General features: G+C 43.3%; 1 long non-coding RNA gene across 1 annotated transcript; it reads right to left on the bottom strand.

Moving 5' to 3' along the window:
- Nucleotides 1–2171: 2171 nt before the first annotated feature.
- On the bottom strand, nt 2172–11472 carry LOC121344549. The gene is made up of 3 exons (XR_005953845.1): nt 11438–11472; nt 9825–9993; nt 2172–2307 (listed from the first exon to the last, which is right to left on the bottom strand). It is a non-coding gene; the product is annotated as an uncharacterized LOC121344549 (long non-coding RNA).
- Nucleotides 11473–13507: the final 2035 nt, after the last annotated feature.

Below are 13507 nucleotides of genomic sequence, written 5' to 3'. Positions count from 1 at the left end.
TCCCAGGGATGCACAGGGTGGGATTGTTGGGGTGTCTGGGCAGGGCAGGGGTTGGACTCTATAATCCCTGTGGGTCCCATCCCATTCAGGATATTCTGTGACTCTGTGACCGGGTCAAAGGACAGCCCGGGACACCGCTGCTTTAACACCATCCCTCACATTCCTCTCACACGGTTTTAGGAGTCCCAAAAGGCTCATTAGGGAAGTAAGCAAAACGTGCAAAGCGTCTAACGTGACTGGTAAATTGAATTCCAGCCATGCCTGGTGCTGCCGGCTCATTGCGCAGCACAGCCACGAGGTGGAGGCCTTTACAACGCTTAGTCCAATTACAGCAATTACCCCCAAAAGCCCTTTTTATCTGCCCTGAGAGCCCTGGGCTCGCCTGGCGATGTGAGGGGAACACGGCCCCGGGGAGCACACAGCACACGGGGGGTGGCACAGCGGGGCACCGTGACCCGCAGGGACGGGCAGTCAGGGTCGGTGCCCTGGTCAGGGTCAGTGTTGCGGTCAGGGTCAGTGCCCCCCAGTCAGGGTCAGTGCCCCCAGTCAGGATCAGTGCCCCCTGATCAGGATCAGTGCCCCCAGTCAGGGTCAGTGCCCCCATTCAGGGTCAGTGCCCCCTGATCAGGATCAGTGCCCCCCAGCCAGGGTCAGTGCCCCCCAGCCAGGGTCAGTGCCACAGCCGTGGCACCGGCAGGGTAGAACAGTGCATTGTGTTCACAAACACAGCAGTGTGGCTGGACACATTTACACTTCTGTGACAGAGATTCTTAGTCAGGGATTGATGTCTTGGGGCTGAAAGCTTTGCTTTTGAAGGCATAGAATGATAAAATAGTTTGGGTTGGAAGGGATCTTAAAGCCCACCCAGTGCCACCCACTGCCAAGGGCAGGGACACCTCCCACTAGCCCAGCTTGCTCCAAGCCCTGTCCAACCTAGCCTTGGACACTTCCGAGGATGGGGCAGCCACAGCTTCTCTGGGCACCCTGTGCCAGTGTCCCACTATCCTCACCAGCCAAGAATTTTTTCCTAATAGCTAGTTTAAACCAGTCCTGCTTCAGCTCAATGCCATTAACAAAGCCCGTTCCACAAAACCCCCTGACTGCATCAACTCCATCTCTAGCCTGTAGTGTTTTGCTGATGCTCTGCCCTCCCTTGCCCTGGGACTCTTACCAGAACTGACACTGAGCAAACAGCCCACAAACATTCATTCACCTTTTTATCCTTTCAAACAATTCAAGTATATGGCAAACCTCCAAACCATTGGTGTTTTCCCCTTTTGAAAAGGCAAAACCTACAGTTCTGAGGAATTTCAGAAGGTTATTGGTTAAATTAGAAACAGTCGAGCCAGGCTGAATGGTTTCAACTTCCCCCACGTTTTTGCCTTAGCTTGAATAACATTGTATTTTTGTCTCACATGAAGGGCAGAAAATTAGATTTAATACTCTTGTGTTTGATTTTTTTGCTTTGGCATTGAAGCAGCTGTAATATCTCAAACTGGGATTATAAATAGGCTATATATAGGAAATAACAGGCCATGGATCTAATGCAGACTCAAAAAATAAGTATATAAATGTAGTGGGAAATAGTATTTTTTCCCAAATGCTGGAAAGGACTAAAGATCTTTGTGCCATAATCTGATTAAACACAGAAAGTCTCCTTCAGGAGGAATAATCTCTTTCAATATAAGTGGTTGACAAATTGGCAAACAAAATAGGCAACTCCTCCAAAGGCTATTAAATATATGGTATGTGTAATGCACAAGAGATTATTATTTATGCTACAACCCCCAGAAATCCTGCTGTGACTTCTTCCATAAAGTCAATCTCCATGCCCCATTCTTTAGGGAACCACCTACTGTTCCTCCTAACCCCCACCATCATCTGCTTCTATTTAAACCCCCTGGCAGTGGCTGAGCAAACACTTACACACTAACCAAGTCTCTTTATGTTTTATAACTGGTTCCACATCTCAGATTTAATTGATCACATAACAATAAAAACTTTGATAAATAAAAAAGAGTCCAGACTGTGAAGACCTCCTACCTTGAAAGCATTCATATGCTTCCAAAAAAGCCAGGCCAACAGAAAAGAAAAAAACGCAAAAAAAGCAATTTTAAAATAGTTGTAACATACCCATCACTTACTTGTTTCCTGTGTACCTCCAGCTGATAAATCAAGGGATCCAAATGCAGCCACATCTCAGAGACAGTCCTTCCAGCTCCTCCTGAAGGCACTTGCAGCAGAGGGCAATGGAGAATGTTCATTTCCTCTCACTGCCTTTGATTTCCTGAGCAGGTAAGTCAAAGGCTGGAATGTCCATTTTTTAGTCAATACAAATATGTTGATGAAGAGCAGTTTTGAGACTACAATTTAATATTTAAAGTCTTGCCCTACTATTATAATAATAGAAAATTGATAGAAAATCTCTTGTGTCGTTTAGAGGCACAAACCTTTCTGTAATGCTGAATATTCTGATAAGAAGATATGCATGAAACAGTTACTCAGCCCCTTACAGAAACTAGTCTGGATTTATGCTTGTGTTTATCTAGTTTTAAGTGTTTCCAGTACAAAATATTCATCCTTATAAGTCAGCTTTGTATTCACTGACCTTCAATGAAGTGCAGGCCTAGACAGGGATATGAAAATAGTATTTTCATTTTAAATTCAATGCAAAAACATGATGTCAGCAGCAAAACCGAGTCACAGCCAGACTTGTTACATTTTTACTTGTTACATAACTTGTTACATTACTTGTTACATAACTTTCCAATCAACTGTTCTACATTGTTATGTGATGAGTATAACCATTGCAAAGAATCAGGCTCTTCCCAGAAGTTCCATTAAACCCAGATTCCTAAATGCACAAATTCTCACCTACTTGCTGTAGAGAGCAAGGACTGTTCCATGACTCCTTCACTAGCAAGCAGAAAGGGAATCCATGAAAATCCATTTATGAACAGAAATGAACAGGTGAAGTGTTCATAAGTGGCCACAAGCTGCTTGTGCCAGCAGACAGGTGGGTGTCTGTGCTAAGCAAGGTGTGCTTTTCCTGAGTGCTGGGTTGGTGCCCTGATTTTGTAAGACTTTGTTAAGCCTTCTGATGTTTACATTCTTTCAACAAACTTTCTCACACACAGTTCTGTAAATAACCTATGTTTTGCATTCTTTCATGGAGGTGGAGAGAATTGATGGACCCTTGGTCTGTCCAGTGGCATTGGAGAGGTGGCACTGTCACCCTCCAATCCACTGTCCCCTTTGGAAAACTATAAATGTTAGAGTCAGAAAATAAAGGTGCTTCTTTTTTGTTCCCCTCGAGAGCAGCAGTGTCTGTGTCATCATTTCGTGCCTTATCACAACACTGGGTGTATATATTTAATAAACCAAAGACCAACCTTGCTCCACAAGAGCCTGCCTTGCACCAGCAGCAAGGCAGAGGTTTGCACACAACCAGTTCCTCTCCTTTCACCACCAGCTTTGTGCACAAGACACTTTGGTATTCTAAGCACACAGGGATTTTGCTCAGTATCTTGTTCATTCTCACAGCACATACTGAAATCAGGAACTGATAAGGTGAGGAGATTTGATATGTACAAGGCTCAGGCTTTATTTAATCAAAGGACCAAAATCCATGATATTGGCTGGAAGCAGAAAAGAAAAGGAATGGGGATAATAAACACCCCAGAGGCTAGAGGCATAGCAAAATACAAATTGCTTGAGTCACACTTTGAGAGTGAAGTGATAATGAAAGATTTTAAATTAAAAGAAAAAAAATTACAAAATCAGCCACTTAAAATATTGGCTAAAGGAAACACATATCTGTTCTATCACTGTCCATTAGTGATGCCAGCAAGTAATCTCCAAATGACTACACAGGAATACAAACTCACAGGTACACTCTGACACGTGTCAGCAAAGTAACAAGTAATGCAGAGGAAAAGAAAACAGACCCATTCAGGCTAATTTTTAGCTGGTTGAAAATGCAGAAATGCAGCATAAAGTACATTCATATATTTGGGATTCCCCCAAACAGGTTATGTAGTTCCTTCTAAAAGACTGAGAATCTCTATTTTGCAACAGGGATAGAACTGAGGTTCAATGTGACAGACACACAGATAAATCAATATACAGATATATGCATATAGTCCCCCAAAAGAAATGCACATTTTACCTCAGTTAGCAATAGTTATAAAAACTGCTTTGCCAAAGTAATGCTTTTATTCTCCATTTCAATAGAAAACTTGTTTTTTTCAGGAACTACCTTAAAGATTCCCATTGCAGGAGTTAACCTGGCAAGAGCCCTGCCATAAACACCACTGGGACCAGCTGTTCTGTGTGGATAAAGACAACCATAGGACTTCCCTCTTTAGTACCAGGTATCTCCCCAATGCAACCCAAATCTCACAAATCTGAAAGCAGCTCCTCATACCCACGTGCTGTGCTCTAACCCCAGCACTGAGTAACCCCATAGATCCAACCTTAATGATTCCACCAGAGCTGCCTTTGTTCCTCTGCTCACTCCTCCCATTTCAATACCCAGAGAGGCTGTTAAACCTACAAAGCTTCTGATCTTTGTGTCTGTCACCTTGTGGCAGAAGCTCATCACACACCCTGGCAGATCTTCCCACTGGCCAAGCACGGACACATCCCTGCTGTGCCAAGGCAGGAACATCCAGCTGCTGCAGCCAGAGGACATGCTGGACTCACTAAGGTACTTTTGCAACTTTGCTTAAGGAAGATTATTTTCTTTGCAAAACATTAGCATGTGATTTACTGTTAACTTTACCGATTTACAGAGTTATCTTTTTGGTGAGGACAGACTTAAACACTGACCCACACTGTAAAAACCAGTCACCACTATGATTTTCCTAGGACAGAGGCTGAAATTCAGGATTTCTGCATCCTGGCCTCAGTTCTCTTGCCCCAGGGCAAGATGCTTAACTCCTTTGTGACCCAGTTGCTGTGCTGGAGATGGCCAAAGCCACTTCAAATGTAATTATCATTTTCAAGGTACCTCAAAAGCAAAGTCTACAGTCCTACATCTGAGCAAAGGCCAATGAAGTGACTCAGCACTGAGTCTCCAGGCAGCACCTTCCCCTGCCCAGAACCCAGGACACTGGGGAGAGGTGGAACCTACTGGATTTGTTTGGAGAGGACAAAGGAGAGACCTGCAACCACCTCAGGGAAAAGTGTAGGGAGGATCAAGCCAGACTTTCTTGGAAATGCACAGCTATAGGCAAGAGGCACAGACACAAGTGGGAGACAGACAATTCCAGTTAATTCCAGTTCTGTACTGTTATTTCACCATGAAGGTTGTCAAAAATGTCCAGAGTGTGGACACTGAGATAATCAGACTTAGACTGGACAAGGCCTGTAAGAGCCAGACCTAACTAAATCTTTCTTGAACAAGAGGTTGGACCTCGATGGTCTCCAGAGGCGCTTTCCAGTCTAAATTATTCTGGGATTCAATGACAATTTTTCCTTTTTACTTAGATCATTCCAATACTCAGAACAGAAAAAGGTAATTTATGCAAAATCCTTCTCCCAGGCCTTTTTCCTATATTTTTGCCCAATGCCAAACTCAACTTTCTCTGGGAACACCTTCAACTTCTCTACTTTAGCTGTGATTAATTTATTCCCTGTTGGATAGCATAGTTTGTTTTCCCACTTCATATTGCCTGGTGGATATTATGTTGTGGAAATCCAGACTTTTTTGCAAGCAGCCCAAAAGTCCAGGCCCAAGGATGTTCATACTCTGCTGGTCCCCAGACACAGCACTATGTTCTGTGAGCTGTGTGGTTTTGGGTTCTTACATTGGAGTTAAGCTGCTTTCTGGCAAGAAGCCCCAACTCACCCATTCTTAGGGAATGGGTTCAGGTGTTATTTACCAGCAGAGGTGTTTCAATTACCTTGCAAACGTGGAAAATAATAATGAAAATAACGTACAATAGGCACTTCATTAAGTAGAAGATAGGCTTGTTAATTGGCCCAGATTAAGGTGCACTGGTCATTTAATTTATTGTCTCCCTGCTTTCAGATGATACTTTTACATGAAAACAGTCTCCATTGTCTCTCTCTTTTCAGAACTTTCATCTATGATGGAATGTTTTTCATTGAGGGACCTAATTTTTTCCATAAAGATCCTGAACAGAAAATGCAGCCAAAGGGCTTGCAGGAGTCACAATTTGCAGTTCATTGTTAAAACAGAACCTGTGCATCCAATTCCCTGCTCCTCAGCCCACTCCTCCTCTTTTACAGGCACCTGCCTCAACAGTCAGAAAAACTTTGGGATGGCTGTGGATGTGGAGGGCACAGGGAGAGTCCTGCAGCTCTTCAGAAAATGTTAATGTTATTCCGGTACTGGAGCAGCTTTGCTCCTGCTTTGCTTCCTTAGAAGTGCTCCTGCCATCTCTGCTCATCTGCAGGCAGAATATTTCCCCAGACCATCCCTGGGGATGTTCCTTCCCAGCCTGCCTACATCACTCAAGCTGCTAAGGTCAAAATTTCCTTGGTATCTCTTTCCAGCAGGAAAGCGTTTTCTGTCCACTGAAAAACGTTGCACATTGGGAAATGTTGTGAAGTAGCAAATAGCTATTGATCAAACAAAGAGAAGCTCAATGAAATTTAAATTATTTTGGAAACAAAGAACCCATCACCAGCAGCTAATACAGATTATCTGCACTTCTATATTCAAAGCTGCATTACGAGTATTAAGGAAGAGAAATAACTGGGAAGGTTCCCAAAGTTCACTAAGTCCTTTGCATTCCAGAAAGAGATAAACTTCTCATTCATATCTCTATCATGAGCTCTGTATACAGAGAGGACACAGCTCTGCTTTCTGCGAGCATCAACATGCCTCACATATTTTTTTTTCCCCACTTGTGCCAAATCATTAAAATGTGAGACAAGAAACACTGAGCACAAAATGGTTGGGGATTAACCATTGAGACATTTCTCATTAGAGACATTTCCTCTTTCCAGTTTCTGTTTGTGCCTCTCCTTCCTTTCAGACTCCCTCTTCTATTGGAGTCATTTTGCCTGAGGTCTGATGATATTTGAATAGTTTAGCTTAGTCTTGTAGGGAGATAGACTCAAAATTTAGTGACATTTCTTTCCCCTGCTTTAATGACTCCAGAGCTTCTGCTAAAAGGTAGGACCTTTAATTCCCTTTACTGGCCCATGGAAAACTATCCTTCCACCACTGGGAGGAAGCCAGAGGGGAACCTGGCTGCTGTGCCTCCAGCTCTTCCAAGGTGAGGAGGTGGTAAGAGGAGAGAATGCCAACATATGGGAAGAGGTCAGCCCTCAGTCCTAACAGAAAATATTTGCACCAGAGTCCAATCCCCCCCCTCCTCCATCCCCATGCCTAGTGATGAATTTGTCCAATTTAACAGGGCAGAAATATCTCCCTGACTCCACCTAAGGATGAGGTTGGAAGCAGAGGAATCTATAATTCTTCAGTTCTTGCCAGATAACTGCAAAGTAACTTCTGGAATAGTTTCCTGCCATGTAGAAAACAATGCTCTGGCAGCAGGGATGTGTGTGAGTGCTCTGCAGGGAGAGCATTGTCTGGCGTGTCAGTGTGTTTGTGTACACAAATATTAATGAAACAGAGGCCAAACAGGAACTGAACTCTCTCTGGGAACTGCTCCTCCATGGCATACCCAGGGAAGAAGGGAATGAAATATTCAACAACTGTGTAAAAAACTACTGGAAAACAAACACCACTGTCTCCTATTGTGTCTATCTTTTGGGGAAAATCACACTGAGAAACTCTGCAAGCTTGTTTATGCTGCTCTCAAGTGGGGTTCTGAGTTGTGTTATTTTGTGTCGTTGTAAACTCTAACGCAATTCAAGGCCACATGAAATGTTTTGTCATTTGCTTTGATAATTGTTGGAGGCCCAGAGTGACTGGATTCTGCAAGCTCTGGGTAGCCACAGCTTCTCTGGGCAACCTGTGCCAGAGAAGGGAGGGAAAAATTTCCTTCCAATATCCCATCTAACCCTGCCTCTGGCAGCCTGCAGCCATTCCCCCTTGTCCTGTCCCTCCAGGCCCTTGTCCAAAGTCCCTCTCCATCGTTCCTGTAGGTTCCCCTCAGGCACTGGAAAGCCTCCCCTTCTCAAACATTTACACCAGAACATCAAACACACAGATCATGTTTCTATTTAGGAGGAACTCCAGTTCCCCTACCTCACACAGGAAAAATGTGCTTTCTAGGGATGAAAATAAGTAATTTCTTTTTTAAAAAACTTCCTAAAGGAAAAGTGGGTTCCATGGTTATTGTTTTATTATAAAACTGATCAAGTGCCAGGCACTGGTCTTGAGAGAATGGCTGATATGCTGAATGTGAGGCCCTTTTGGAGGCTTTTGGAAGGACCCACCTTTTAAAAATCTTGCTTTAATTCTTGCTGTGACTAGAAATTCTGTAGTTATGACAGCAGCGTGCCATCTGTATAACAGGACCCTGTTAGAGTATCCATCTGGTAAGGAAAGGATTACTTCATCAAATCTTACAGTTTAAAATCCTCATGAGTGGGCAACATATTTACCCTGGGTGCTGTGAAGGGAGGGACACAAGGCAGCAGAAGAGCTGGAAATTTCCCTGCCCAAATGACCAGCATCCACTAAGGCTTTGAGGTGGTTTAAATGGTTAAAAATGAGCCATTACTTCATTTTTTATGACATTAAACCTCCCTCTGGAGTGACCCACCTCTGCCAACAGCATAATGCAAGGGCTGGGGTTTTGAAGAGCTCACAGGCAACACCTAAAGGAATGACAAAGCAGCTGCAGAAAAACCTTGCTTTAAAGAGGATGCTGTTTCATTTCATATGAAATACAGAACCCTGAACTCTGGCTTTGTCAATTTTTTTCTGTTTCCACTTATTGCTTGAAAGATCAGGCTAATATTTACACAAAAGAACTCATTAGTGAATTTTACAGGAGGATGAAAACACCCAGAACAAGGAAAGGAATTTATTGAGCTTTGAAAAGAAAGTCATGGGGGGAGGAACAGAAGCAGAGAGAGAGTGGTGTGATTTTAAAGAGAGGCAATCCAGTGACTTTTTGAATAATTAAAATTAATTTTTAATCTTTCTCAAAGAAAAATGAGATGGGCTCTATCCAAGCAGCAGGAAGGCTTCAATATATCCTGTATTGGACTAGTAGTTCAGCTTTAGTAGGAGGGAAAAAGTGAACATCTCTGAAAGAGGAAAAGGCAAATAAGCCAAGAGAAAATGAAAAAAAAAAACCTGTACAAACCTTTCAGAGAACATCATGGAGAAACCATAGCACTGAACCAACACCAACACCTCCCAAGGCTTATAGACAAGCCAGGATCAGCAAGAGTCCTGGCTGGGGCACACAAAAGGGAAAGGGCCAAAAGCAGCCCATGGCAATGGGGCTGTCTGGAATGTTTGGTGAGCTTCCTGCTTCAGGACCTCCAGTCAAAATTCACCTGAAAATTCATGCCTAGGTGAACTCAACAGCTGATTCTATACCAAATGCATAGGCTGAAAAAAAAAATGCTTTTTTACTAGCCAAGCTACTTGAGTTGTGCTCTCAGCAGGTGGCACACACTTACCACACTGTGGCCCATTACTGAATTTATTTGAAATGGTTTTTACCAAGATAAGTATCAGAAATCTCCATTTTAACAAGGAGAGAAATCTACTCCATTCATAATTAAAAATACTTTGGTATATCCTGCCTCAAAAATAATTTTGTTTTCAAGAGTATTATAAAGGGAACATCTTCATGTAAGAGTAGTTCTGCCCACCTGCTATTCTTTGTAAAGTGAAGGAGAGAAATAAAAAAAAATTGCCTGACCTGTGATCACCTTTGGATAAATCTTTCTGGCACAAAAATCATGGTGCCAAAGGCAGGATTTCCACTGTTCCCTGGTGCAGGAGCTGATTAGTCAGTGCCCTAGGAGCAGAAATGATGCAGTGTGACTTCCAAGGCAGGCTCAGGACCCTCCTCATGGACAGACGTTAAACTGTGGGGCAAACAAGAAAAGTCAGTAAGCACAGCCTTCTCAAAGTTTGCTGGTAGGAAAAATCCTATCAATAGTGTGGGATACAGCAGTTGCAGTAATATTGAAAAATAATGCCTTGGTTTCACAGAATCACAGAGGTTGGAAAAGACCTCCAAGGGCATCAAGTCCATCCTTCAAATCCTACAGTGCCCACTAAACCATATCATGAAATGCCACATCTACTCATTTCCTCAACTCTTCCAGGGAATGGGGAAAGGGAAAGGGATTTCTTTACAACTCACTTCCTGATTAAAAAAGGCATCAAAATGAGGCTTGCTTGGCATGAATTAACAGAGTGCATTAAAATGTTTAATCTCATACACAGACCCACGGGTAACTCTCATCTCTGAGCTGTTGCCTCCTGCCTTCTCCCCAGGCATAACTTCCTTTCTCATCTCTCCCAAACCAGAAGAGAGGGATCTGTATCCAGGAATTCAGAAGGAAGGCAGTGGGAAGGGAAGCAGAGTCTTTCCCACTGCTGGCCTTGAGCAGTTTACTTCAATGTCAGGGAAAGAGATAACTCTGTTTACATTTCCATTCCCTGGAAAGATCACGAGATTATTTAGATGACGTCTAGACAGTACTCTGAACACGCAGAAGAGCCACATAAAGCTCAGCTTTATGAGCAATAGTCTCTCCCTTTTTTTTAAAATGCTTTAATTTCCAAATACATACTGGCAGCCAAAATGGGGCTGAGTATGCCAGCAATGCTGGGCAAATCCCTGGCATCACACATCAATCTGCTCTTTCATGTGAAATTAAAGTGTCCTCTCTGACCAGAGTGGAAACAAAAGGCAGGCACAGAACAGTCAAAGGAAAAACAGAGACTGGGGAGAGAGGGATTGGAACAAATTGGCTGAGTTAACCTGTCTGCTTGACTCTAACCACAGGGCAGATAAAGAAAACCATTTTCTGCCCAGCTGATGAGCCACAAACATCCCAAGAGGCTCCCCAGCAGGCCCTCACCAACTGCATGCACGTCCAATGTCCTCCATTCCCTGCATGCAACTTCCACAGGGTGTCTCCACCTGAAAATGCAGTGTTACAGGGTTCTGTGGCTCACCCTTATACAGCTGTCCTGGAGTGACCTGGGAGAAATCACCCACTTTTCTGCACTCCCCATACACCCAGCCAGATAAAATACAGTTTACATTCTGACCTTTGCAATATTTAAGACAGTTTGGATGGTAAAGCAGCCTGAAATGTTGAATTAAAAGGTATTACAGAAACACTGTCAATTTTAAAGTGAAATACTAAATTTATTACTTGGTTTAATTGCCCTGAATTTTCACACATTAACATGCAAACCACATTGAGTGTGGTGCTGTTTCCAATTACAACAGCTGATTTATCCAGGATGGAGGTTAGAGGCATGATAACACTTTCACTTGGCTTAACAACCCACCCATTTCACAGAATTAATGAAGCTCTGCTCCTCCTCAGTTACACTCCACTTCCATAGCTGTGCTCCTGCAACGATAGAAGGAAGTTAAGAGGATATTAATCTGGAAATGGACCCCCCTGTCCACCAAATTCACTCTCCAGTGGTTACAGTCAGTGTTTCTTTATCATTACTATGTAATCCCTTTCTTAATGCACCAAGTTCCCTCCTCCTCCTCCCAGGAAATCTTCTAAGAACTTCATTACTTCTTGGAAGCCTCCATGCAGTTTCCAGCTTATGCTTGGACAATTCATATTCTTTTGTCCTTATGACAGCCTCACCTCCAGCTTCCCAGCTTTTCCCCTGCTGGCACAGGCCCCCAGCCCTCTCCTTAGACAGGAATGATCCCATGCACTCCCACAGGTCCCAGCTCCAGCTGAAAGAACCACAAAGGAAACCCAGAGACCAGCCCAGGCAAGAGCAGGGAAAGCCCAGTTCTGCTGGATGGGCACCTGGGACCTGCCAGTGCCATGGCACTGAGCAAAATTCACCTGGCCCTGCTGTGTCTCCTCAGTATTGGATCTGCCTGAACCCCTAAAGGCCTTTTCTCCCTCTCCTGCCAGAGCTATCCAGGCAGAATTTCCTGCTGCCCTTCCTGTGCTGGGAAGGTGGCCCATGCTGGCCATTCACCAGAGCACTGATGGGTTTCAAAATAGCACAGCATGTGCTGTCTGCATCTTGGGAACCTCCTGGCAGCCTGTGGGGCCTCAGGTGGGAAAAGGTGAACATTATCAGGACAAACAGCAACAGAACTCTGTGCTGGGGCTTGGGGTGGAGGCCATTTCCCACACATTTGAAGAAAACAATCCCAGGGGATTAAAAAAAATCACAGCTTTTTTTTTTTTTTTTTTTTCTTTTCTTTTCTTCATAAAATCTACAATAAAAACAGGCCATGTTAAGCAGAAATGAGCCTACCAGAACTTATGAATAACTTGAATTCTTCCACTGGAGCCCAGCCAGCTACCCTTGGAAAAAATTCCTGTTTACTTTGTAGTGAATGTGAGAGACATGCAGTCTGCCAGAAGCTGCTATGACAGTAAAAACACAGGCAGGGGCTGTCACAAATGGGGAAATCACAGAGAAAGTTAACTTTTTAACTTCAAGGACTAGATTAAAATAATATCTATTTGGTTAAAAGTTATTTACTTTATCACACAGAAGACTTAAGTTGCCTTTACATGAAAGCTGCTTTAGTTCAAAGGCAAATTTCAGCTGCTTCTTCAATAGTTAGCTCGGTTTTAAACATTTTTATTAGATTTACAAAGGAAATGTGTTTTCTTGTCGTTGTCAGTTGAGCTGAGATTAATATTTTGCCCTACAACTGCATCTTTCTTTCCCCAAGCCTCAGGCAGGATGGTTGCAGTAGGAATTCCTGACAGTGTCCTCACTCAAGGTGCTTCCTAAATCCTGGGGGATGATTAGACATGCCTGACCTTGTGGCTCCTCAGCAGTTTGATCCTAGGGTGATTCCTACATAAATCCTGCCCTAAACTGGAGGTCTGTGATTTCAGAAATTGCACAAAACATATTCCCAGTGCCCCAAGCCTGCATGCTGAGGCCTGATTAAGTGACAGGCTCTTTGAGAGAAAAAGAGGGTAATAAGTAACCTTAGAGCTCCTGTGTTTTGTGCTGTAAGTTGGGATTTCTTCACTCCTGATCTTCAACACAGCTACACTGATTTTTTTATCATTTCCACTCCTTTGTATACATTATTTGTATTCCTCCTGTCTTGGCAAAGCTTAATGTAACCCTAAATTGAACATGATGGCACTTTCTCCTGTTTATTTACATTCTTAATTAATATTTTCATTGATCTTATCTTTCATAAGCAATTTTCCTTTTGTCCCACAAAGCAGTCAAAGGCCCACGATCTGCAGATATCTGTCGTCCCACAACAGCCCCTGCACCCCTGCTGCCATAATCCCTCCCTGTCTCTTACAAATTTTCCCATTGTCCCTCTCATCCCTTTAAAGCCCATTTTCTAGGCTTTGTTGTTGTGCTTTATACTTGAGACCAAGAACATGTTTAAGTCTC

The sequence above is a fragment of the Onychostruthus taczanowskii genome, unplaced genomic scaffold (assembly GCF_017590055.1).
Source record: "Onychostruthus taczanowskii isolate IOZ18803 unplaced genomic scaffold, ASM1759005v1 scaffold65, whole genome shotgun sequence".
Lineage (NCBI taxonomy): Eukaryota > Metazoa > Chordata > Aves > Passeriformes > Passeridae > Onychostruthus > Onychostruthus taczanowskii.
This window is presented reverse-complemented; position numbering and strand designations above follow the sequence as displayed.